This window comes from Anthonomus grandis, chromosome 9, assembly GCF_022605725.1.
Source record: "Anthonomus grandis grandis chromosome 9, icAntGran1.3, whole genome shotgun sequence".
NCBI classification, from domain to species: domain Eukaryota; kingdom Metazoa; phylum Arthropoda; class Insecta; order Coleoptera; family Curculionidae; genus Anthonomus; species Anthonomus grandis.
Genome location: NC_065554.1, coordinates 5955610 through 5980953, shown reverse-complemented (window position 1 = coordinate 5980953; position 25344 = coordinate 5955610). Strand labels below are relative to the sequence as shown.

At 33.0% G+C, this 25344-nt stretch overlaps 3 long non-coding RNA genes across 3 annotated transcripts; 1 reads left to right on the top strand and 2 right to left on the bottom strand.

Annotated features, from left to right (window-relative positions):
• Positions 1-204: 204 nt before the first annotated feature.
• LOC126740663 (uncharacterized) lies at positions 205-1115 on the bottom strand. The gene is made up of 3 exons (XR_007661972.1): positions 904-1115; positions 702-845; positions 205-462 (listed from the first exon to the last, which is right to left on the bottom strand). It is a non-coding gene; the product is annotated as an uncharacterized LOC126740663 (long non-coding RNA).
• A 13530-nt stretch (positions 1116-14645) lies between these two features.
• On the bottom strand, positions 14646-24469 carry LOC126740660 (uncharacterized). Its single transcript, XR_007661969.1, has 3 exons — positions 24441-24469; positions 16093-16241; positions 14646-15150 (listed from the first exon to the last, which is right to left on the bottom strand). It is a non-coding gene; the product is annotated as an uncharacterized LOC126740660 (long non-coding RNA).
• On the top strand, positions 23581-24143 carry LOC126740659 (uncharacterized). Its single transcript, XR_007661968.1, has 2 exons — positions 23581-23822; positions 23894-24143. It is a non-coding gene; the product is annotated as an uncharacterized LOC126740659 (long non-coding RNA).
• Positions 24470-25344: the final 875 nt, after the last annotated feature.

Genomic DNA, 25344 nt, shown 5'->3' with positions numbered 1-25344 from the left:
AGGAGTTGCAGGTTTTTTGTAGGTTATAAGATTTTTATTATGAGTATTTAGCCTGTATAATAGTTTTGAGACATTTAATAGTTACCTATATAATACCTAATACCAATTATTATATCATATTAATTTATACTAAAATACAAAGATTACCTATTACCTAGAATAAAGACTATGTACAATAGATTAGATAGTTTATTAGTAGTAATATACAAACAAGTACTTTTACAAGTCAAATAAAATATGTAGTATGTTGGGCTTTTTCGAAAATCATGTTATTATTTCTTAAGTATTTTAATAATGACTTGAGATCTAATTCAATTTCTTTGGCGCAAATTTGTTTGTTGCAATCCTCGAATTTTAATTTTCTTTATTTTTTTTTTCTATAATTTGGTGACAAGTGATTTAGCTTTTAAAACGGTGGAATCATCAGTGCTTAGGTCCTCAGGATATCATTTTGATTTTACCCTAGAATAATATACATAAAAATATAGTATTACCAAAATTAAAAAAATGTATTATGATAATCCAATTGATCAATAAAATGTATGTTATTATAAAGAATCTTTGTAATATCATACATTTAATTAATATTAAATATTTTAATATTAAACAAATATAACACAATAAAATACTATATTACTTTTAAATAAGATATATAGAATACATGGCAAAAAACTAGTAGTCTATTTTGAGTGTATTTTTACCTTTTCCTTGGCAGAGTCAGGGAATGTGTACCAGTTAAACAAAAACGGCTTGGATGAGAAATAGTAATTGTTGACCTAGACCCCACGATTACTGTAGAACTATTAATCTCAGATGCAGTTATTGTTGATGATGAATGATCAGATCTGTGATTATACAAAATTTGGTGTATCAAAAATATTAATCTATTTTAATTATCCATACTTATCTATATTAGCTTCACTGTTTGTACTATATACCATTTTGGAAGCTAAAAAAGTTTTTGCACTCTTCAGGAAAGCTGCCCCTGCAGCTTTGAAGGATAAATCACTTGGTAAATTAACTGAATTATCCGCTGCTGTGTTTTTAACCAGTGCATCAGAAATCCTAGTAAAAAAATAGTTTTACACACTTACCTAATTTAATTAGTATTAGTTATAAATAAAGCTTATATGAGTAACACTAATCCTTTTTGTGATGATTTTTTTATACTAGAAAAATATATTTAAAAAAAATTATCTTTGAGGTAGAGCTGATTTGTTTTACGGTCTGGCTACTGATAATATTATTTTCCTTATATAAGAAATCACTTCTAAGGATGTGATCTGAACAAACAAATATGTTCTGTTTAATTGTGTTGATTTCCATTAATGAAATCCATTGTTCCCTTTGGGCATATATTAGGCAGTCTATAATAAGTATTTGATATTTAATCAAAAAGCAAAAAAAAATACAGTAATGAATTAATATGTGGTGCCAATTACTATATATATTATTGTAAGTTGCAATATGGTAAAACAAAAAAAAATTATCGACCAAATTTTAGGGAAAGACAAAATTAACCTTATACATAGATATCAATATCTAAATAAATTTCAAAATTCTTTAAAGGCAATAAAAAATTAGTAATTTCATCTATCTACCTAATGTCTATATTAAAAAAACATAACTATACATAGATAGGTACATGGGTATTAGGTATGCCTTCTTTCTGCCAAAACAACAAAAAAAAACATAAAATCCTGTAATAAAACCAGGGACAAAATTCTAGTTTTATATTTTTATAGCCTATTGATAGATGAATATGTTCAAAAAAATATTTAGATGTAAAAATATGATTATTTTGGTATTTTACGCACACTTTCACATTCAAGTTTTTATTAGGTTTATATCTATAAGATCCCCTATTCTACGTTTATGATGATGGTTACCCCATGATGCGATGTTATGAAAGTATCGGTACTTACTTGTGAAAAGATCGGCTTGAATCACATTTTTATCATGATGCGGCACAAACGACACAAGTTTTTCCCATCCTAGCAATTTAAAAAAACACTAAAATGTGGCCTTTTTCCTTTTGAAACCGAAAATTAAAGAAAATACACGAATCCCGAAAATAAATAAACAAGCTGTTTGACAGATGACACTACGCGTATGGCTCAGGCGCTTAAGCTCCGGTGTTGTCGCTTCAAATTTTTTAGAAGCAGTTTTAGGGATAAGGATGTTAATAATTTTGTTTTTTTTTTTTGCTTAAGGATATTATATTTATTCTTAAAATAGATTAATTGTAGTATTTATACTTTTTATTTTAAATTTTCCTATAAAATACAACACAAATAAATTAAATTAACGTTATAATGGTTGTTAAAATATAGCTAAAAATTTCCTCCGTTGGAAATTTGCGTCGACTTGACAACAGAGAATCGGCGAATATGTTTGTAAACAAAACACCCCTCTTACCCCTGTGCACATGTTGGACTCAAACAAAGTTGTTGCTTACTAATTCTAGCCTTTCAATGTTCTAAGTTGATATGTTATTGTATTTTTCTCTTACAGAATGTTACCCTTGATGAAATGCCTCGAAGTCTACTTGATATTAACCATTATGATGGCCGATGCTAAGAATCTTGATCATATTTGTTTACTATTAAAAAAAAATTAAAAGTATCGGTATCCAAGAAGCATTTTACAGATTAGGATGAGTATAGTATAAGTAAGATATTACTTTATTGATAGATAGTAAGTAATTGGCAATATGTTATACTACCGTCTATCTTATTAGATGAGTTCTTAAATAAAGACGAGTATAAGAAATAAGTTTGTGAACCCTAAATTAAAATTTTTAAATAGTTTTGTAAACCCTAAAAGTTCTAGCAATTCCTCTGATATTTTGTTTCTTTGTGTCATTTTTGACATATCATTGTTGGTATTGTAAGCAGATTCATTAGTTTAACTAATTAAAATAGTAGTCTTTAAGTTTTTTTTGAAATAGATACGTGAAATATTACTTACGCAATATGAAATTTACCTTTAAATCTTACGGAGGTGCATCAGGTCAGTAATTAAGTGTTTCTTTTTATCACTTAACGCCTAAAGCACATTTTACCAAACGGCATAAAATTGTAGATAAATAAAAGTTTTACCATACTTTAAAAAGTTAAATTTAATTAAAAATCTAATTATGTAGTAAATGAAATTATTATGAGGAAATCCAAAAGTTTTCTCTTAAAACTTTTTTAATTTGAGTTTTTTATGTATTTTAACAGCATTTATCATCCGGTTACTTATTTTTACATAAAGAAGTTGCTAATTAAATAAGATATTTAAGGTAATCAATAGAGAGAAGCGTATTAAAAAAAGACATATTTGATAGTATTTAAAATGCTAAAAGCGTTACTGCAAAAATAAATAGTGCATTGAAAAATCTCAAGTAATTTTATATTGGTAACTGTTATCAGTTTGAGTTGTCAGTTATGGCGTAAAACCTTGTTAGTTTCTAAGGGTTTAGTTTAATAAATGGTTAAAAAAATTCAAGCTTTTCAAATTTTTTCTTTAATTGCCAACGTTTCTGTTAGTCCTTCTTCAGGGCACTACAAAATTAAAAAATCATAGTAAAAACATTTATAGATAGTCAAAACGATATGTTATACAGTGAGCGAAAAAAAAATTATAGCAAAAATTAAATAAGTAAATTAAAACTAAGAGGAGTTATGGTAAAAATTAAAAAATTTAAACATCATTATTTGAGGAGCAGACTTGCAAAATGCGGTTTGTCCAAAATTGTAAATTTTCAGGAAATATCAAGAACTAGTGCTACGAATCGGTCTTACTTATCGAGTTAGGACTTTTACCAAAAAATTAGGAAAATTTAGGATAAGTAAATACTAGAATGACATACTAGAAGAAGCAAAAGTAACTTTGTTATTTTAGAAAAACACATGGACAAAATGCTATTTGCATGCCTATAGTGAACAAAATGCCTTTTGATTGTCATTTGGAAAAACTTTTTGGGTAAAATTACCACCAAAAAATGAAGAACCATTTTCTTTAAGCAGTATTTTTATTTTTTAACAAACTCAAATGAAATTAACATCTTCCGTATCGTTACAGTCACAATCCTCAGTTTCTTCAACATTGGTTTCAACCTCACACTGGTCTTCTAAAATTGGAACTAACCATTCCAATTCTGGATCCTGATTCCAGCTTTCTTCAGATAATAATGCCAATAATTTTTTTAAACTATCTACCCTTTTCCCTTTATTTTATAACCCAAACCTAATTCCTGTAATTCTATTTGATCGAATCTTGCTAGTGGTTTTAGGAGTGATTAAAACTTCTTTGTCTCATCTGAATTGCAATATAGTAACTCAGTTTTCAGCAAAATATTATGGGTGGAACTTTTTTTCTTTAACAAAAGTCTTCGACAAGAATGAATGCCAGTCACTTTTTTCAAATGCAGCAAAAGTTTTTTTATGTCAAGTAAATGCCAGTCAGCCCAAGTTTTTGTACACCGCCCACTTTGGTGTAGATATCCCAATATTGATCTGGAGTTTTTATAATACTATGAGACCTCTAATTGGAAATATAATTTCTATGTCCCTAATCTGTTTATATGAAAACGTTTGAAGCCAAAACATTAAAGCATGCACAACATGATTATTTTTATTTTGTCCTCCACACCCATCTGCAAAAAAACAGATATTTGTCGCATTGTCTGGAAGTGTAAGTTTTTTCAAAAAATCGATAAGAGCGGAAGATATCTCAGTCGCCCCTCTATCTGCTTGGTGCTCCATCCTTGTATAGAATACTGGGTCTTTACAATTAAGTTTGGTAATGCAAAAAAAGTATATTGACAGCTGTTGTGCGTAAAATGCCTCCTGAATAGGGGACCTTGGTTAATACCTGAACTTGTTGCAGATCAAAGCAATATAAAATGGTATTGAGATCTTTAACTTTCATTAATTTATGAAATTGCGATGCACGGAATTTATGCACTTTTAGTTCAATAGATAACTTTTGTTTTTGTGTAGCAATTTGAGACATACCAATTTTGGTTTGTGTTCTAACGAGGTAGCTACAGACATCAGTAGCGGGACTACCGAATCCTATATTAAAGTATTTACTAAACACCCGGCTGAAATATTTGTAATTTACTTTCAGATTATTTGGTGCTTTTTTGTTATGTAATTGCCAAAGTATAGAAATGTTGTATTCTGATGATACCTAAATCCGTCGAGACTTTTTTCTTCCATAGTGGCTTTCCTTTCCTTGTAACTGACTATTAAAAGATCTTACAGCATTCAGTTTATTCACAAACTTAAAAGTGCGTCTATCCCCTCCCCTTTTTTCTGTTAAAACTGTTTCCCCACTTTGGACTTTCCTGCAAATGGTATTCACCCTCCTCTGACCAACATTGTAAACAGCCATTATAAACTTCTGACAAACCTGCAATTTTTGTTGCTTAACGAAAACCTAAAAAAAATGTAGTGAAACATTCAAACTATAAAAATATTCAATTTAATTATTTAAAAAAAAATCAAATCCATATTTTTTTTTAAATAAAAATAAATGTATATAACAGCGTGGGGATTTGAGCACTTTTATTCCCGAAGTTTAAATACATCTTCTCGACTCACTTGCTGACATTTTAAATTTGAATTATTTTTATAGTTGCAAGCTATATCAAATTGCTCTAAATCGGGATCATGGTTTGAATACCTTAAAATAGTATAAAGTCGTAACAAAAAGAAATAAGTATTAAAAAATAAATTCATACCTCACTTGTTTTTTTCTTTTCCTAGTTGTTAAATTAATTTGTCGCTTTCGGCTATCCCGGTCACAATCACCAACAATGTGCTCACCATCTACAGACTCCATTGTGATTTAAACTTATGGAAAACACGAAAAAGTTATGAAACAAACACAAAATACTTGTACATAAACTAAAACCACACCGACAGAAATTAAGTTATGAAACAAACATGTTTACATCTGGACCAAACGCGATTTGTTTGTCTTGTCGACAAAATACTTTTTGTTTGTGTAAAGGTGATGGACTAAATGCATTTTGCATGTCTAGGGGATTTTCGCAATATATTTTAAATGATACAAAATTCGATTTGAACGTCTAAAGTGATGTGAAATGATAGAAATTCGATTAAATAATGTTCGCGCCACCTTTAGTTCAAAATGTTAAAATTTGGACAAACTCCGTTTTGCAACTCTGCTCCTCATTTGTTGTTGAAGTGTATGTATCTGTTAGTGCGTAAGTTACAATGTACTTAACAATATTGAATAATATTTTAGTTCTGGGCTTTAATTTTTAAGGTAATTAGATAATGTAAACAAAACAAAGTTTTTTTTTGCTTTTTTTAGATTATCGTCATAAACATAAGTAACATAAGTAATATATTTAAGTATGTTTTTAAATGTTATGGAATGGTTATACAAGGGTTATTTAAAGAGTATTTAAATTTGATTTTTGGGCTTTATTAGAATATTTAAATTTGTGTAAGATATGCTTAAGTTGTCAGTATCTTATTTTTTCTTAACATTGTTTTGATGTTTTTTTATATTTATCATTTCTGAGATTAATCTATTGATGATGATCTTTATCTCATTAAAATTAAATTAGTGTATGTTTGCATTAGCATGTTCTGCCAGAGCTGTTTTAGTTTTTGACCTTAATAGTATTTTAGGTTGAACGCTTATTTTGTGTTCCGTTATCCTACTTTTTAAATAACAACCTGTTTGACCTATATATAAACCTTGATAGTCAGAGCATGGAATTTTGTAAACAACACCAATTTGTAGTTCCTAAGATGTTGGCATTTTTTGTCTATTATAGTTGTTTTACTGTAATTTCACGTTTGAACACAATTTAAGGTTGATTAATAAGAGTACTGGCCTGAATCTTTCAAACAAATTTTTGACATACGAAATTTAAAAAAATCTGTGGTGGAGAGAGAAAGTAGGAACAAAATCATTAAAATCATAATAAATCAAACCTGCGCTGGGTCATGTTAGGCAGATAAAAAACCAGCTGCCAATGCAATAAGTAAGAATACCAAATTGGCTGTTATGCTTGAGTTTGAGGAACACCCACATAGTAGCCTCAGTACTCTATATTAGCTATTCATCAGAATATTAAAAGAAAACAAAATGCATTCCTATAAAATTATACCCACCCAGGAGCTCACGGAAGACCATTTCGACAGGAGAAGGTATTTTTGTGATAAATGGCAATGTTAGACAGCAATGTGATCCAATTAGAACATGTTATGTTTTCTGATGAGTGCTTCTTTACTATTCACGGTTATGCCAATCGTCAAAATTGCCGCTATTGGTCCAGGGAAAATCCTCGCTGGACGAGAGAAAACAATACCCTGAAAAGGTTAACGTGCGGGCAGGAATTATTAAAGATCAGATCATAGGTCCCTTTTTTACTGAGGGCAATTTGAATGGCGATAATTATTTATAATTGCTTCAAAATAATGTAGTGCCAACGTTGGCCATCTTATATCCTGATCCAGGAAACCCACAAGTTCCAGCGAATATGATATGGATTCAACAAGATGGAGCACCATTCCACTACCAAATAAATGTCCGGCAGTACCTCAACCAAATATTTCCAGATCGGTGGATAGGGAGGCGAGGATCGATGGAATGGCCAGCACGGTCTCCCGATCTGACGCCATTAGACTTTTTCTTATGGGGATATGTGAAAACTATTGTATACAAAACTAAACTTACTGATTTAGCTGACTTACAAAGATAAATAACCCTGGCAATTAGATCGATCTCACCTGAGATGTTGAAGTTAGAAGAAATTTTTATTTACGGGTAGGGTGTTGCCAAGACGTTCGTGGCGAGTATTTTGAATATCTACATTGATATTATTGTTTAGATTCTTATTCTATATAAGTTTTTGAATATGTTGTAACAATTTTCGGCAAATAAATAATTTTCTTTTCTAAATGTTATTTTTTTAATTTTAATTAATATTTCCGAAAGAGTCAAAGATAGGTATAGGACATTGTATACAAAATATGTTAAAAATGATCTGAGAAATCTAAAAATTAATTAACATACAGGATGTAATGTTTAAACTAAGCAAGTTGGTATTGGCCACCGTTATCTGATACTCTGAAAAGTTTTTATGGAAAAAAAAATGCGCAACTATAAAAAACAATCGACGTGTTCGAGCGTTTTTTCCAACATGCTCCCGTCTATTAATTAGCTTATTTATTCTATTTGGCTGACACACACTGTATAATGTTCTAATTTTTAATTCATTCTTTTATTTTGCTTTTGCTGTTGTTGGATTTAATAAGACTATTTGAGATTCAATGACAACCTTCTTACCGTAATAATACAATACCTAACTATCTTCAATAAAATTGAATGTAATATTATTAATTTATAAATACTATTTCACACGAAAGTAAGGCCTCAAAGTAACATACTACAAAATAATAAATTTCACAATTTTCATGTTTCCATATTATAAGGTTAACCGTTTTCAGTGGCACGCTGCTGTGCCGCCACAAACGCATATCTCACCAATATTGCAGACGTCAAATGCAGAGAAACCTCAAATTATTAAAACAGGGTTGAAGAATAATAACAGGGTAGGCCTGGCATGGCCGTAATAGTTGCTGCAGCTATTCCATAGACCGGCACATTTGGGTCTACGGTTCACGGAAGTTGAGGATTCTCTGATAACCGCAACCACCACAGACTTTGCCTAATCCGTATGTGTGAAGCAGTTTCTGACAGATTTTATACGATATTAAATCATACGCATAAACGGTGATATAATTATTTATTAAAAACATGTTTTGTTAATTTATATAGGTTTTAATGTAATTTACTACCCTTAAATACGAAACCCAGCATGTCATTATTTAAGTCTATTTAAATATTTATCTTTTAACTATTGGAAAATAACTTGTCGGTGTCTTTAAATATTTAGGATTAGCAGTAACTCAAAGCTATCCAAATTTAAAATAAAAAATGTACCCATTTAATATCTTATCTGAAAAACTGTGGTAATAAAAAGGTGTAGGTCTTATTTTAAACGTACTTTAATGTTTCTAGTCCTATTGGCTCTAGTCAAGAGATCAAAATGCTAGTTTTTTCGATTGATTTGATACGGTGGGTTTCAATAGGGCAAAATATATTATGGAAGGACCAATTATAGTTGATAAGTCATATTTTTATTTAATCAAGGCATTTTTAATTTTGTTAACTTTGGCAACGCCGCTTTTCTTTGTCATTATTCACGTGCGAAATGCGGCGAGAGAGAGAGGGAGTATTGTGTTGTACGTTAAGACGTTAAGGTGCTGCGCTGTTGCTCTCGCGGCAAACGGCTGTAATTCTCCATATCACGTGTAAATAAAAATTGAATATCCACGAATGGTGTTTACTTCCCTCAAATAGGATGGGAAAACCCCTACAATAGTTAAAATAACAAATTATTAAAAACACTGATGGTTCCTTTTATGTGAGTAGTAAAAATTAATATTCATGATCTTTTACTCTTATAAAGACATTTTTGTATTAGTTTTTTTGGTTCAAAGTCCTCAAGTCTCTCAAATTAGCAAATAAGTACAGGTTTCTATTCCTGAAATAAAAGCTTTATATTATTTTTAAGTAAATGAGTGTAATTTTTTATTAATAATGGCCTAAAAGTATTTAAAAGTTGTTTTTTGATAAAAAATGACTGATGTTTAAAGGATTTAATAGAGTATCACATATGCTAACGGCAGCTTATCAGTCTGGAGAACATTAATTGGTAGTGGGTTGGCATCAATTATACCTTTTGAACTGTGGGCGCCATCCAGGGTGGTGTGTAATTTGCTGACCAAGAATAAAAACGTGCTACCAAAGCTATTTACAGACAGAAACTGTTCAAACTTAATATTTAATAGCAGTATAAGTATGACAGCCTGCTACCAAAAAACAATTTAAAGTATCACCCCTCTAAGGGGTAGTTTATTCTTGACAATTTCTGATAAAAACGTGCTACCAAAACTATTTACCGTCGAAAACTATTCAAAATCGATAACTGATGTTACTATACATATAAGTGCTTGCTACCAAATAATAATTAAAATAGCACCCCTCTAAGGGGTAGTTTGTATTTGTCAATTTCTAATAAAAACGTGCTACCAAAGCTATTTACCGTCGAAAACTATTCAGAATCGATAACTGATGTTACTATACATATAAGTGCTTGCTACCAAAAAATAACTGAAATAGCACCCCTCTAAGGGGTAGTTTGTATTTGTCAATGTCTAATAAAAACGTGCTACCAAAGCTATTTACCGCCGGAAACTATTCAAAATCGATAACTGATGTTACTATACATATAAGTGCTTGCTACCAAAAAATAATTGAAATAGCAACTATTAAAGCATACTCAAATATAGGAAACTACTTCCTGAATGAAAACTTTAATCATCTATATCGAGATCCAAAAGATATAGTTTTTCCGAAGCAACATTTACCTACCTACCATAGATAAAATACCATATATTTTTCAAAATAAAGATTTCATACCAAAACCATCTTTGGAAGACGTTAGTGAATTTCTCAATACTAAATATACAGCTGCCAAAATGATAATTCTACAAGGCAGCGTAACTCTCGTACCCGAAGAGCAAGTTTTTGTAATTTCCACAATAAACAATAAGAAACATATGGTGACTTGGTTTCCCCAAGAAACTTGTACCTGTAAGGGAAAGAGAAACTGCCACCACATTGAGGCAGCCCGTCTGTCTGTCGGTAACATAACTAATTCTCAGAAAAATGTAAAATTATCTACAATCATCAGGAGGAACAGAGGACACAAATACGTACCTATAATAAGAAATTATCTCTTAACACTTAACTTTGTTTATTGTTCCAGGTCAGGAAGAAAAAGAGCTCCCCAGAAGGTAACAGTGGTTGAAGCTGCTAAAGATGCTGAAATAAACTATGCAAATTCAGACAGTACTCTTGGAACTACCATCCTCATTCCAACGGTAACACCAACGGGTGTTTCTAAAAAACGTTTTCTGGCTCCTTTCTCGTCGACTCCTTCAAAATTTGTAAAACGTTTTTATGAGAACAAAATGAATATATTTAGAGAAGCTTCTTCCATCAGTCCCATCCCAGAAGAACGATCGATGGAGAGGCAAACATCTTTTTCCAGCGACGGTGACGAGTCAGATTTTGAGGAAATGGCTTCAGATTTGAATGTTACAAAAACATTTAAATTTGAAAATAATAAACAGTGCATCATCTATGGTAGACAGATATATCCTAAGAATTTAGAATGTCTTGTGAAAGATGAAGGAGGTGTAAACTTCAAAGACCTTTATTTGTCAGATGTGATAATTTATGTTTATTTAGCTTTTCTAGTAAACGAAGAAAAGATAAAAGATCGGTTGATATCTTTCCAGAGGAAGGATATTTAGTTAATTTCTTAGAATCAGATAATAATAGTTTCAAGACTGCTGCAAATTATTTTCTAAAATTAAGACTTTACGAGAAGGATATTTTATTCATTTTGGTTTGTAAAAATGAACATTTTGTTTTGATAGTGGTGCTGAAAAAGTTCAATACTATACTATGCTTAAATAGTATAAGAAGTGATATAGTATATCGCAATGAAATTTTCTTCGTCATGGAAGTACTACAGTTCGTTCATCAACAAAAGCACATAAGTTTATCCGAAAATTGGAATCTCTACCGGCCAACAGATTTACCTGTTCAGTATAACTCATATGACTGTGACATCATTACCGGATCTTCCAAGGTTTTAGCAAACCATTAATTCCGAGAAATCAACAATTACAGAATTCATATTAAAAAACAATTCACTGATTTATTTTACACTACAACTTTAAATTTCCGTACCTTTGCTTATAATAAAAATATAGTGGAGAGAGGTACAGCAGGCTTTAAAGGAAACATTATCATAAAGGAAAACAACCAACTACCTCACCTAAGCGGAAAATCTCTGATGACATCATTACAATTTCTACAGTCTGTATCAGTTAATTATTGGGATGAGGATATGGCCGATTTCTGTCATATTGGTGCAGCTAAGTGTTTCAATATTTTTGAAGAGATGATCTTGTGTATGAAATGTTATCATTGGTACCACCACAACTGCATAGGTCTTCAACAAAAGCCGAAACAACTTATCTGTTCAACATGCCAGGATTCATAAATATAATTAGTTAGTTTTAATACTCGCATAACGAATAAAATACATGTTATACCAGGAAATGTTAATATATTATAAATTACGTACCAGAAAGTTTATATTGCGTTTATTTTACTTCTTCAAATTTTCTAATGCCCAACAACAACAACAAAAATTAAAAATCATGATTAAATAGCTTATACCTTAGGGTAAATAGGAAGCAAGTTTTATAGTTTAGGTAGCTAATGAAAATTGTCAAAGATAAACCATTCCCTGGTGGCGTGCAACTCCTATTATGATATTCTGGTAGAGAGTATTTATACATATTATAACAGATACCAGGTTTGAATAGTTTCCGACTGTAGATTACTTTAGTAGCACGTTTTTAGTAATAATTGTCAAGAACAAACTACCCCTTAGAGAGGTGCTTCTTCAATTATTTTTTGGTACCAGGCTGTCATACATATACTGATTTCAGATATTAAGTTTGAACAGTTTCTGTCGGTAAATAGCTTTGGTAGCACATTTTTATTAGAAACTGACAAAAACCAACTACCCCTTAGAGTGGTGCTATTTCGATTATTTTTTGGTAGCAAGCACTTATATGTATAGTAACATCAGCTATCGATTTTGAATAGTTTCCGGCGGTAAATAGCTTTGGTAGCACGTTTTTATTAGAAATTGACAAATACAAACTACCCCTTAGAGGGGTGCTATTTTGATTATTTTCTGGTAGCAAGCACTAATATGTATAGTAACATCATTTATCGATTTCGCATAGTTTTTGATGATAAATAGCTTTGGTAGCACATTTTGATTTTTGGTCAGCAAATTATTTTTACCCGCCATCCAGTTTGATGTGTTTATTTAAAATGCAATTGAAAGAACCTTAACTGACAAATTGGTTCTTTTATAAATAAAAGGACTGTAAGAAATATAACACATAGTAAAACACAAAATAAGATTCAATTATTACGCTAATATATTATAAAGAAATCTGTAAGTACTGGCCAGTATTCATTGTTTTAGTCTTTCACTTGAATAAATCATTGTTGTAAAAATTATAAGACAGTTTCTTGGTAAAAGTACAATCCCTAAGATCAAAACTCTATGCACCAAAGTTATAAAACATAAAAAAATATCAATAACCCGCTAATACGTAACAACCCTTTGGTCAAGTCAGCAACCTACCGCACATATATGTATTAAATGGAATAAAAATAAATATACCTTTCAGTGCGGTTGTTTACATATAATACTGTACGAAAATCAGGATAGTGAAATTAAAAGGTATTAAATAAATTATTAATAAGGTAGTTATGCAAATTGCATTGAATTGAAAATTGTCAAGAAAAAACTGTAAAAATCACTAGACAATAATTATTAAATTAAGGAGCCATGAAATGATATAAATTAGACAATATGACTAGTCGCAAAATCCAAATAATAATAGAAAATCCGATATCATCAACGACAACATTGGTTACACATTCCTTTTATCTGTTTTGACCTAGTAAGGTAACCCACTGTGCAGATTTAAGGACAGCAGCTGATTAAGGTCCAATCAATAATGTCATGAAGAGGCAAGGAACCCTGATAAAGCTCTAATTTATAATAGCAATTGGAAACAGCACCTGAGATGGCTCGGAATGATATTGGGATGGCCCTTAAGACTTTGCTGAAGATGTGACTTCAGATCTAGCATAAGGCCCTCCATAAGATCTCGCTTAAGATTTGGTTTAGGACCCGGCAGAAGACCCTAAAATTAACACGTGAAACTTAAAAAATGGCGGCCTTATTAACCATAAAAAAACGTTTTACAAAAAATAGGAATTCAGTTTACTCCAAGATGTTGAAGGGTCTTTCATAAAGTATATATTAAAGTAATTTTTCAGATTTCATGGCTAGTGCTGCCATGTAATGGCCAAGTATGAGGTCCAATCCTAACTTGAGAAATTGAAATCGTTAACCTGAAGCCTACACCATTTGGAAAAAAAGCCAAAACGCAATTTCCGGGTACCTCTTCGATGGCTAATACCACGCAGACACAGTTTTATAAGAATTGATCCTTGAGCATGGCGTAGGTACGTCACGACGTGACTGGTCTGACTAAAGTGATTTTTGTATCTATCTGTCCTACATCTGACAGATAGATACAAAAATCACTTTAGTCAGACAGAGAGAAAAACAACCTGATTCTAGTAAATTGCTTAAAACTCAAAACAATAAAAACGGCTAACGCCATCTAGGAGTTCTTATTTTTTGCAAGAAAACCGACTTTATACTAGATGTGGCGATTAGTACATTTTCATACAATATTAAATTATTACATTATAAAAGCAACTAAAAAATAAAACGCTACAAAGTCTATATTTCATTGCATTATTTAAAATAGATTAATATTATTTTTTTTATAAGACGTTAGACGTTGTGTTAGAAGTATGCTAAACAAGTAAGCAATCTAGCACAATTTCAAAATAAAAAAAAACAGTCAAATTCATAAAATATTTATTTTAAACTCAGAATTTAGTACGTTTCAAAAATCTGCACCATATCGTCTTTGCCAAGAGAAATGGCCATCAGAAATTACAGCTGGGAATAAAGAAATAGATAAGGCAACCAGGAGTATAAACAAGCCATTTTTCACGAGAGTTGCCCTCTTTCGGCTTGCTATTTCACAGTACTTTAACAAGGATCAAGTTGGCTCGCCGTCATTTTACAACTGAACTGATAACACCGTTTGCTGTCTATTTTTCTTTCGGTTCGAATACTTTTTGTTTGCCAATGTGTCAGACTCTGAGCTCTGCGTTTTTGTTTCTTCGGATAAATTTCTTGCTTCCTGCTGCCGATGCTCGCTAGCTTTATAGAAATGCTCCAAATGAACGTCGTCGTTTCCAAGGATTGAATTGCAGGGATTTTCTTTCCGCTTTTCCTTTCCCCAACGGTTGTGTTTTTGTGAAAGCTTAATGAATACTGCAAATTCGGAAAGAGAGTTTCTGAAATTGTTACAGAATGTTTTATATATTAAAGGAACTAGTTTAGTTAAATAGTTTATATAGTTGTTAATCATTCTTTATTATAATAAATAGATTTGTACATGTAAATTTGATATTAAAAAAAATAAATATTGCTCTTAAAATATAAATAAATTAGATAATAACCGAAGCAATCACAGAATGATGTATGACGTCAAAATAGGGTCATTTAATGATGTAGTCAGCCAAATGCTCTTTTTGAGACGTATAAAAGAAAGTAGGAAAAAGGAAATGAATCACCGCTATCAAATGAGTTTTATTGTTATCAAATTATTAACTAATTAACAAATAAGTTAAAATCATATTTATATTTCTAAATATAGAATTGACCTGCCTTTTACCGGCATGGCATTTTGTGTTACCAAATTAGATATTTTCTAGCTAGATCCAGTGGATTTAGTATGGTATGGCGTATAGTAAAATAGTAGAAATATTATTTAGCTCTGAACAGCTTAAATTTATGTACAAAATAAATCATTCCTGCAAAAAAAATTACTAATTAGTAATTAAATTCCATAGGTTATTAAGGTTTGAAATTGATAATAGTGAAGTATTGGCAACACTGCGATTTTATTAATCGACATCGACTGACATCATGAATATCGTCACGTGCTCTTCCGTTTGTAGAAGTTGTTCATGATGGCGCGGCGACGTCGTTGATTCACTTGTGCGTTTTAATGCAAAATGGTGTTTTTTGATGTTTATTGCAGTAAACTTATAGGGGTAAGTAAGTATAAATATTCTGACACTAATAATTTATATTTTTCAAAAGATAACTTTCCTATATTGTGATGTTTTATAGTCTATTACCGCCATACTTTTATAGCATTTCCGTTGGGCAATTGATAGCTGCCGATTTGGCCTTTTTAGTTTCTTTATAATGCAGGGTACAATCATACTTACCTTACTTTTAGTACGAGAGCTAGCAACGTCGGGAAAACAAGAATTTTAGGTAGGCCTGTTTTTAGATATACTTTCTCTCTCACTCTCCCGGACATCATACGGGCCACCTGGCTAGCAGTAGTGGTTGCGTTCATCAATACGCATCATACCTGTACAGGTAAAATGTCAATTTTTCAAATAATTTAAAAATCTTTTTTTTTATTATTTTTATTGAACTTTTAACAACACGAATATATTATTGCCAGGCATTTTTGATGTTGTTTATACATCAAAAATGCAATTTTGAATTAAAAAAAATTTTTTTGGAAATATTTTAGTATGGCTACAAACCCAAAATTGATTTTCCAAGCAGTAATTCGGTTGTTAACCTTCAGCCAGGCCAATCTAAATGTGAACAGTGATTAGGGATGTTGGAAGAGTGCAGACAATCATGTGTTAGTAGCGCAAGCGAGATGTAAAACAGCAGCTGTTTGTAGTCAAGATGGCTTCAGCTTAGTCACGTTAGTTTATTCGTTGCCGGTATTTTTAATGTTTTTAACAAAATTATTTTACAATGGCCCGTAAAAAATTAAAGTGTGTTTTTTGTAAAGACAGAAATGGAAAAATAATAACTTTTGTAGAAGACAAATTAAAAAAGTGTAAAGAAGTTTTACAAATACGTGTAAATTTTAAACTTAAATATGATAGTGTACAGTTTTTTTTTTTGGGTCGGTGGAGAAATTTTTTATAAACACTGGTTACGCGGCGCCGCCCCCAGTAGTGTGGGACTCAGTGTCGAGTCTGTTTCGTCCTATATCCACTAAAACTCCACCGCTGGGTGGTGCCTTGTGGCTCCCTACACTGCGGTCTGCTAAGAAGCAGTCCTATTGTGTCCCATATGTTTAGTCCCACAGGTTCAATTCTGTAGCTTCAAGGAAGTCCAGGATTGTGCCCAGTGGTAGATTTCTTATACCCTCTGGTGAGGGTTTCTCTTCCACCAGGAATGTTGCCCTGGTTTGATTAAATGCTTCACAGAAGCACAGTATGTGAAGAGTTGTTTCGTCCTCCTCATTGCATCCCCTACATAGCGAGGTAACTGATTTTCCTAGCGTATGCAGGTGTTTCCTGCTGGGTGCATGGCCTGTAAGTAGCCCTGCGACCCTTCGCAGTTGTTGTCTGGAGAGGCCCAGTATGTTCTCACCCTTCTTGAAGGGTGGGCTGCCTATAAGTTGTTTGGATTGTTCCATCTTTGGCAGCTGCTCCCAGTAGAATTTGTTCTGGTTTGTTAGCCAGTTGCCGATTTCCCTCTTCCAGGTCTTATCGCTGACACAACATATTGGTTCAGGGCCTACCAGGCTGTTGCTGGCTCCCTGGGTTGCAAGTTGGATAGCCCTTCTTGCAGCCTTATTGTTGCCCATATTCTCTGTTAGGATTATCTCTGGCCTATTTTGCGCTTCGGCGAGATTCCTGAGATCCTCCCAGCAGCTTTGCACAGTCCTTGACTTGTCTCGAACTGTTGTAGTGCAAGTGTTGCAGCCTGGTCTCCTGTGAAAATTGCGAAGATTTTGCCTCTTGGCAGCCCTTCTCTCATCAGTTGGACACAGGTTTGTATTCCTATTATGCTTGCCTGTAAATTTGTTGTTTCGAGGCCCAGGTTTAGCATAAGTTGTCTGCCCTGTTGTTCGTCCTCCACCATGCCCACAGCTACCCCGATCTTGGATCGTTTGGTTGCCGTGTGCCATACTGAGTAACCTCTTTGCCTGAGCCTGTACGCTTCTGCGTCCAGTGGTCCCCTTTTCTCTTTGATGACAAAAGGTTTGTCTAGGTATGTGACCTTGGTTCTGTCTGTTCTTAGGGCCAGGCGCCCAAGCTCCTGTATCTTGTCAAATAAGGCATTGTGCCCATCTTTCGATAGGATTGTTGCGCCATTTGACAGCAGTCTTTTCGCCCCCGTTATAGCTTCAGCCCGTACCACTAAGTGTAGCGGGCTTAGTCCTATCAGGTTCTCTAGGGCAGCAGTCGGCGTTGTTGACATCGCTCCTGTTATGCCCAGACATGCTATTCGTTGTGTTTTGTTGAGTATCTGTATTACAGTCCTCTTTTCTGCCGCATGCCACCATATAGGTGCTGCGTATGTAATGATGGGTCTAACCATTGTCGTGTACATCCAATGTACAATTTTTGGTGACAGTCCCCATGATCTACCGAACATTCTCTTACAGTACATAAGAGTTTTCGTGGCTTTATTTGTAGCCTGGATTACATATTTCTTGAAGCTGAGTTTTTTATCCAGTGTTATACCTAGATATTTGACCTCGTCTTCAAGTCGCAGATTTTCTCCATAAAATTTTATGTTTCTAAGGGGCTCTAGTTTCCTTCTTTTGGTAAAGGAAACCAGAGTAGTTTTTGTGGGATTTACCCTTAGTTGATCTTCCTCACACCAGTGCTCGACAGTAGTCAGGGCTCTTTGCATTTTTTCGAACACATGGGCCTGACTACCCCCTCGTGTAAGGATGACTATATCGTCAGCATATCCTATAGCGAGGATAAGCTGCCTCTCCAGTCGTGTCAGCAAGCTGTCACAAGCGGTGACAGTACGCCCCCTTGCGGTGTTCCCCTGCACACTTTGGCCTTAACCGTTGTGCTGTTGAGATTTGCTGCTACTTTCCTATGATTTAGCATTTGGGTTATCCAGCCGCCAATCATGGGATGTATTCCTCGTGCTGCTATCGCACGGTTGATTGAGTCATATGATGTATTGTCGAATGCTCCCTCAATGTCTAAGAAAGCTCCTAGGGCGATCTCTTTGTTGTTCAGAGATTGTTCGACCCTCTGGGTTATCTCGTGAATCGCTGATTCGCAAGATTTACCTGTTTGGTAGGCATACTGGTGTCGATGTAGAGGATTGACCCGTAATACATTGTCCCTGATATGCCTTTCTATGAGCTTTTCCTCTGTTTTTAGGAGGAATGATGTAAGGCAGATTGGTCGGAAGGATTTAGGTTTCGCATAAGAGTCGCGTCCCGTCTTTGGTAGAAATACTACCTTTGCTTCCCTCCAACTCTCTGGTATATGCGCCGTGGCTAGACTTGCCCGCATTATTTTACATAGTGCAGGTAGCAGCAGTTCGCTACCCCGCTGTAACATGACTGGCATTATGGACATTCCAGGAGATTTAAATGGTTTGAAGGAATTTATCGCCCATTTAACCTTCTCGTAGGTAACTACCTTTTTTGCTAGTTCCCAGTGTTCCCTTTTGCCCCTGTTCGGAATGATAGGAGTTGGGTCCTGGGTATGTTCTGGTTGGTGGAGAATTTTCGATCCCGGAAAGTGCGTGTTCAGCATTAAGCCAAGCGTTTCTTCCTCGGTTGTCGTATATTCTCCATCGGGTTTTAGACAAGAGCCTAGGGTTTGTCGTGGCCCTTTGGATATTGCCTTGTGGAGTCTAGCATATGCTGGTGTCTCTGCTAGGTCCCGGCTTAGCTTCCTCCACCCTTCTTTCTTTGCTCTTTTTATAGCATCATTGTACCTGGTTAAGTGTTGTCTGTATAGATTCCACTCGCCAGTTCTTTTGGCTCTGTTAAAAAGCTTTCTTACTGTCTTCCTTAGCTCGCCCAATTCTTGGTTCCACCATGAGGTGTTCCCTGCTTGACGCGGTTTGCTTAGTGGACATGAATTTTCAAAAGCAACTTAAATAGCCTCAGTGACTGACTCTGTCAGCACTTCGAGCTCTACATTGTGTTTTGCCTCCATGTACAGTGTATAGTATACATATAGTGTACAGTTACCAGAGCAAGTTAGTGACATTGATGGATATCACAGAAATTGTTACAATAGTTTTACAGCTCTAATGGCAAAATATCGAAATTTGTCTGAAATAAATTTCTCATCAACAGCAGATCTTCCCAGTACATCTAGTCCGACATCGATATTAAATACTGCAGTAGATGTAAGCCAAAACCTGCCAGCAAATACACCTGAAAATTCACAAACAGAAGTTAATAGCCAAGAAATTGATACTTCTGATACAATTATTGAGACTGAAAATGTGGTAAATATAGAAACAAATTCGAATCTCCAACGAATTTGTTTTTTTTTTGTGGAAATGATCGCAAGCAATCAAAAGGTAAACAGCAAACTTTACACTCTTCAAGTTATGCAAAAATTTATAAAAAAATATCAGATTGGATGACAAAATTAAGTAATCAAAAATTGCTAGACAAAATAGAAAACTTACAGTTAAATAGTGAAATGATTTTTTATCAGCATTTATGTGAATTGGGATATTTAAATAAAGTTATTGCTGATAACCCACAGACTCCCTGGCATGACAGTCGAAGTATTCGCCAGTATATTTTCAAAAAAATCCTATCATTAATAGAAGAAGAAGTTATCAATATTAAAAATTGTTTGCTATTATCTTCTCTTTGTGATACATACAAAAATGAATGAAAGCTTCAGTCTTAGTCAGATGTAAATTTAATGACAAATCATTATCTTGATGACAAAGTATTGAAACAATTTAAAAAATCAATCAAAATTATTTCAAAAAATAAAAAAAAGTTATGATGCATAAAGATTATAATTTATTAGAAGATAAGATGAACTTATTGAGAAAGTTGCAGTAGTCCTACGGAACACCATTTTAAAAATAGACAAATTAGAATTACCATCGAAAATTAAGCCATCTAATTTAATTAATGGTGAATGTACTATTCCCGAAAAAGTAGATCGATTTTTCAAAACATTGGTTGGTGGTAAAGATATTCGTCGCAGAAATGGTGTAAACTATAATCGGTTTAGCAACTCAATAGCTTCTGATACTATTTTTTGTGTGAACAATGGTACTATCAAACCATCAAAACATATTACTCTTGGTATGACTATTAAAAGTCTTATAAGCAGCAGAAGAATCATCAACATTCTTAATCGTCTTGGACATTGCTGTAACTATACTACACTGGAGGAGCTGGAAACTGAAGCAACTTATTCATCTGTACATCGCTCTCAGATTAGCCCACCTGACATTATTAGGAAATTATCGTTATGCACAGGTATCGCTTTTGATAACTTTGATAGGTACGTTGATACGCTTAACGGAAAAGAAACTTTGCATGATACCGTGGGTATAATATATCAAAATATTAATGATTCTCGAGATGAAGGTGATATTGATTCTACAAGTCATCAGTTTGATATGTTACCACCACCAGTGAAAGAAGACTTTTGAAGCCATTGTTCCTAAACTTGTTCCAATTTCTGCCTGCTTGGCAATGCTAGATAGATTAACACCTATTGAGAACATACAACATTATATTATAAGTACTTTGTCTTTAGTACAAACTATTGATTTGTTACATGTGGTTTTACTCTTTTTCCATGTGCCAAACACTCCAATGTGGACCGGATTTAATTCTAGAATCATTAAAGATAATACTCCAAAACAAAAAGTATCCTACCTTACTCCAATCAATTTGTCACCAACAGAGACATCAGTAGTAAAGTTGACAATGATACAAGCTCAAAAAGTTGGTATGGAATGTGACCAAAAATACGTTCAAGTAACATATGATTTGAGTATCGCTAAAATAGCTCTTAAAATTCAGGCAACAGAAGCTCCAAAATTTTATAACCTCTTCATACATTTAGGCTGATTTCATCTGATGATGGCATTTTTTAAAGCGATTGGAGTATTTATTAATGAGTGTGGATTATCACATATGATGATTGAAAGTAAAATCATAGCATCAGGCTCAGTAAACGGAATCATTAATGGGAAACATTTCAACCAGTGTAAACGTCTGCATCCGTTGATGGCTGTAGGTTTACAAATATTACATTTTGACCAATACCTAAAAACTGAACAAGTCGAACACAATTTTTTAAAAGAAAAAATCTTTGATGATCTTGTACAATACCAAGATCTTGAAGTTTCACAATTAACAACGACTGCTGAATTATTACCGAATCACGTATTGTCCCGACTGCTCTCTTCTTATCAAAAATTCGTAGATAAAACAAGGCAAGGTGATCATGGTAAAACTGCTCAGTTCTACATGACCTACATCCAACTAGTCATTATTACATCATTTTATCGAGGAGTATACGGTGATTTTGAAATGTCCAAACATATTATTCCTAAAGTTACAAATTCATTTTTTAATGTTAATCAGCCGAACTATGCGCGATGGTGTGTTAAATATTACGACAATTTGCAGAATGTTGAAGAAATACATCCAGGACTTGAAGAGGACTTCAAAGCTGGGTGTTTTGGTATTAAAAGAACGGATAAATCTTTTTCGAGAATACCAATAGATCTTACCCTGGAGCAGACAATAAATGCTGACGCAGCTAAACGTCTCAGCGGTGTCGCATATTTTACTAATTCGATAGCTGCACGTCAACGCTGGGCAAAAAGTTACAGCATAAGAACTGCTTTGATTTCCCATGTTCTCGATGTTTGTGGATTGAGATACTTGCAAGACATAACCGCAGACTTACAACCTAACCGGATTAAAATATTTAAGAAGCAACTTGCCTATTTCATCGATATTTTGGAAATAAACTGTAATCGGTTCAATCCAGATTTAAACAAAGATAATCTTTACAATATAGTTAGTGGAAAGCCGGTCGCTGAACAGATAGCAGACTTTCTCCTGAACATCGAAGAAAGTGGTGACGACTTAAGAGGGCAGTTCATTAATGAATGTGTTATAGATTATAGGTTTCTTCATGTTACACCTAATGAAAGAAGTACCTGTAACCTTCGATGCTTTATCGAAAAAATTTCTAAGTATGATACTACGATTTCAATCTAATCGTGTCGATATTGTCTTCGATCAATATTTTTCACCATCGATCAAAGATTTTGAGCGCACACGTCGGGATGAATTAATTAACCAAGTTACAGTCGGGCCTAATCAAATTCGACCACATAACTTTGTGCCTGAACTGAAAAATATAAATTTTAAAGAAGCCCTTGTCGATTTTTTTATTGATCATTGGGCTGGCGATGAACTGGTTCCTATCATTGGAAATAAAATAATTTATGTGAATTTCAGAAAGTGCTATTCATACCGGGTTGAAAGTAATAGAGTAATTAGAGTTATGGAAGATTCATTGTCTTGCGAAGAACATGAAGAAGCTGATTCACGAATAATATATCATATTTGCCAAATAAATGTAGATGCCGAAGTTGTAATACGCTGCTCAGACACTGATATTTTAATAATACTACTTGGTAACATGGATCATTTAAATGCTTCACTAACACTCAGGATAAATTTGTGTGTCGGAAATCATGAACGATTCATAAGCATCAATAACATATATGAAATTCTAGGAAATTCTTTATCAAAACTCTACCGTGCTTTCATGCTCTCACTGGATGCGACTACATGCCAGCTTTTTTTCGAAAAGGTAAACTTCGTCCTTTTAAACTGTTAGAGCAATCAGAACAGTATCAGACAGCTTGTCAAAATATTTTAAACAAGTTGTCAAACACTTACCGGAACTTTGAGAAAAAATGTCATAATTTTGACCCGTCAAGCCCACCACCATGTAAAGCTGAATTATATTAGCATTTACAACGGTTCGTTATGTAACAAATTTGTGGAGAAATGCTTATTTGAAACATCCAACATCCTCATCACCTCAAGCTTCCGGCTGGACTATAAATGACGATAAATACGATTTTGTCTGGTTTGTTGGGGAGCAGTTACCATCATTAGTTGCCGACATTATTATTAAAGGTAACAATTTAAAATTAAATACTAATAAAATTCTTTGATAAAAAATCATAAAATTTTTCATTCTATTACAGATAATAATTTATTAGAGGATGATTCAAAATTCAAAAGACGATGATGACAACGAAGACAATGAAAATGACAGCAGTGATGAAGATGATGATGACGATTATCAGGATGCCTCCGTTTTTTGTGATACAATAATTAATTAAAAAATCTATCCGCAACTTTTATACAACCATCAGAGTTTTCATTTATTTTCATACCTGAGATTAATCAATTTCTTAACTTTGTACTACAATAAATTATTATTTTCATATCGTATTAACACATAAATTTATTCACACATTAATTTAATATTTTTTTATCCTTCCTTTGTAATTTATTCGACAACTATTTTTCGACCAAGCAAAATAATATCACATTACTGTTTACATTTAGATCGGCCTGGCTGAAGGTTAACAACCGAATTACTGCTTGGCAACTTAGTTTTGGGTTTGTAGTTACTTAAATAATATCAACATAAAAAATGCCTGGCAACAATATATTTGTGTTGCTAAAAGTTCAATAAAGATAATAAAAAAAAGCTGCTTAAAATTATTTGAAAAATTGATATTTTACCTGTATAGGTACGATGCGCATTGATGAACGCAATCACTACTGCCAGCCAGGTGGCCCGTATGATATCCGGGAGAGTGAAAGAGAAAGTATATCTAAAAACTGACCTACCTGAAATTCTCTCTCGAAAACGTTGCCAGCTCTTAGACTATTTAATATTAATTTTTATGTTTTATCTTTTGTGCTTTGTATTCATTTTAATACCTTTTGTATAAATAATAGTTAAAATGAGTTTTATATTTAATTTTGTTATAGAATAATGTTTTTATGATTTCTTACTTTTTTAATATGTCACCGCACTGGATTTTAATTGCAAAACCTCTACTTATGAAAGTGTTAGTTATTTAACTGCTATTGAAATATTTATTTAATTATCAAGAAGTTAATATCTAAATACTTAAAAAAAAAATAAAAAGTGTTTAGAGAGGTTTTTTGCCTTTTGATTTTCAGTACCTTAATTTAAAAAAAAAAAACTACCTAACCTGGCAATTTTATATATTTAGTTAAATTTTGTCTAAGTTCTCCTGGTCGTCCTGTAGAGAATGGTCACCTATGAGTGAAAATTAAATGATATCGTAATGAAAAAGAAAATAAATATAAATAACATTGCATTTTTCCAACTACAGTTTTATATTTACAGGAAAAAGACTATTACAATTTTATTATAAATGTAAATGACGAGTGAAGTGTAAATAATAAGCCAGCGGACATACCTATTTCACTAAATTTGAGAGCTCTGTATAAAAAATTTAGGCTCTTTAGAAACGCGATTAAGCATTTAAGGAATAGATCACTAGAAGCGTCAGTAAAAAGTCTTTAAATCGTCAGTAATAGACATCCCACTTACGTCGCCTAACTGACGTTATTTTGATAAAACTGATTCACGTGATTTTTGTATAAGTTCATA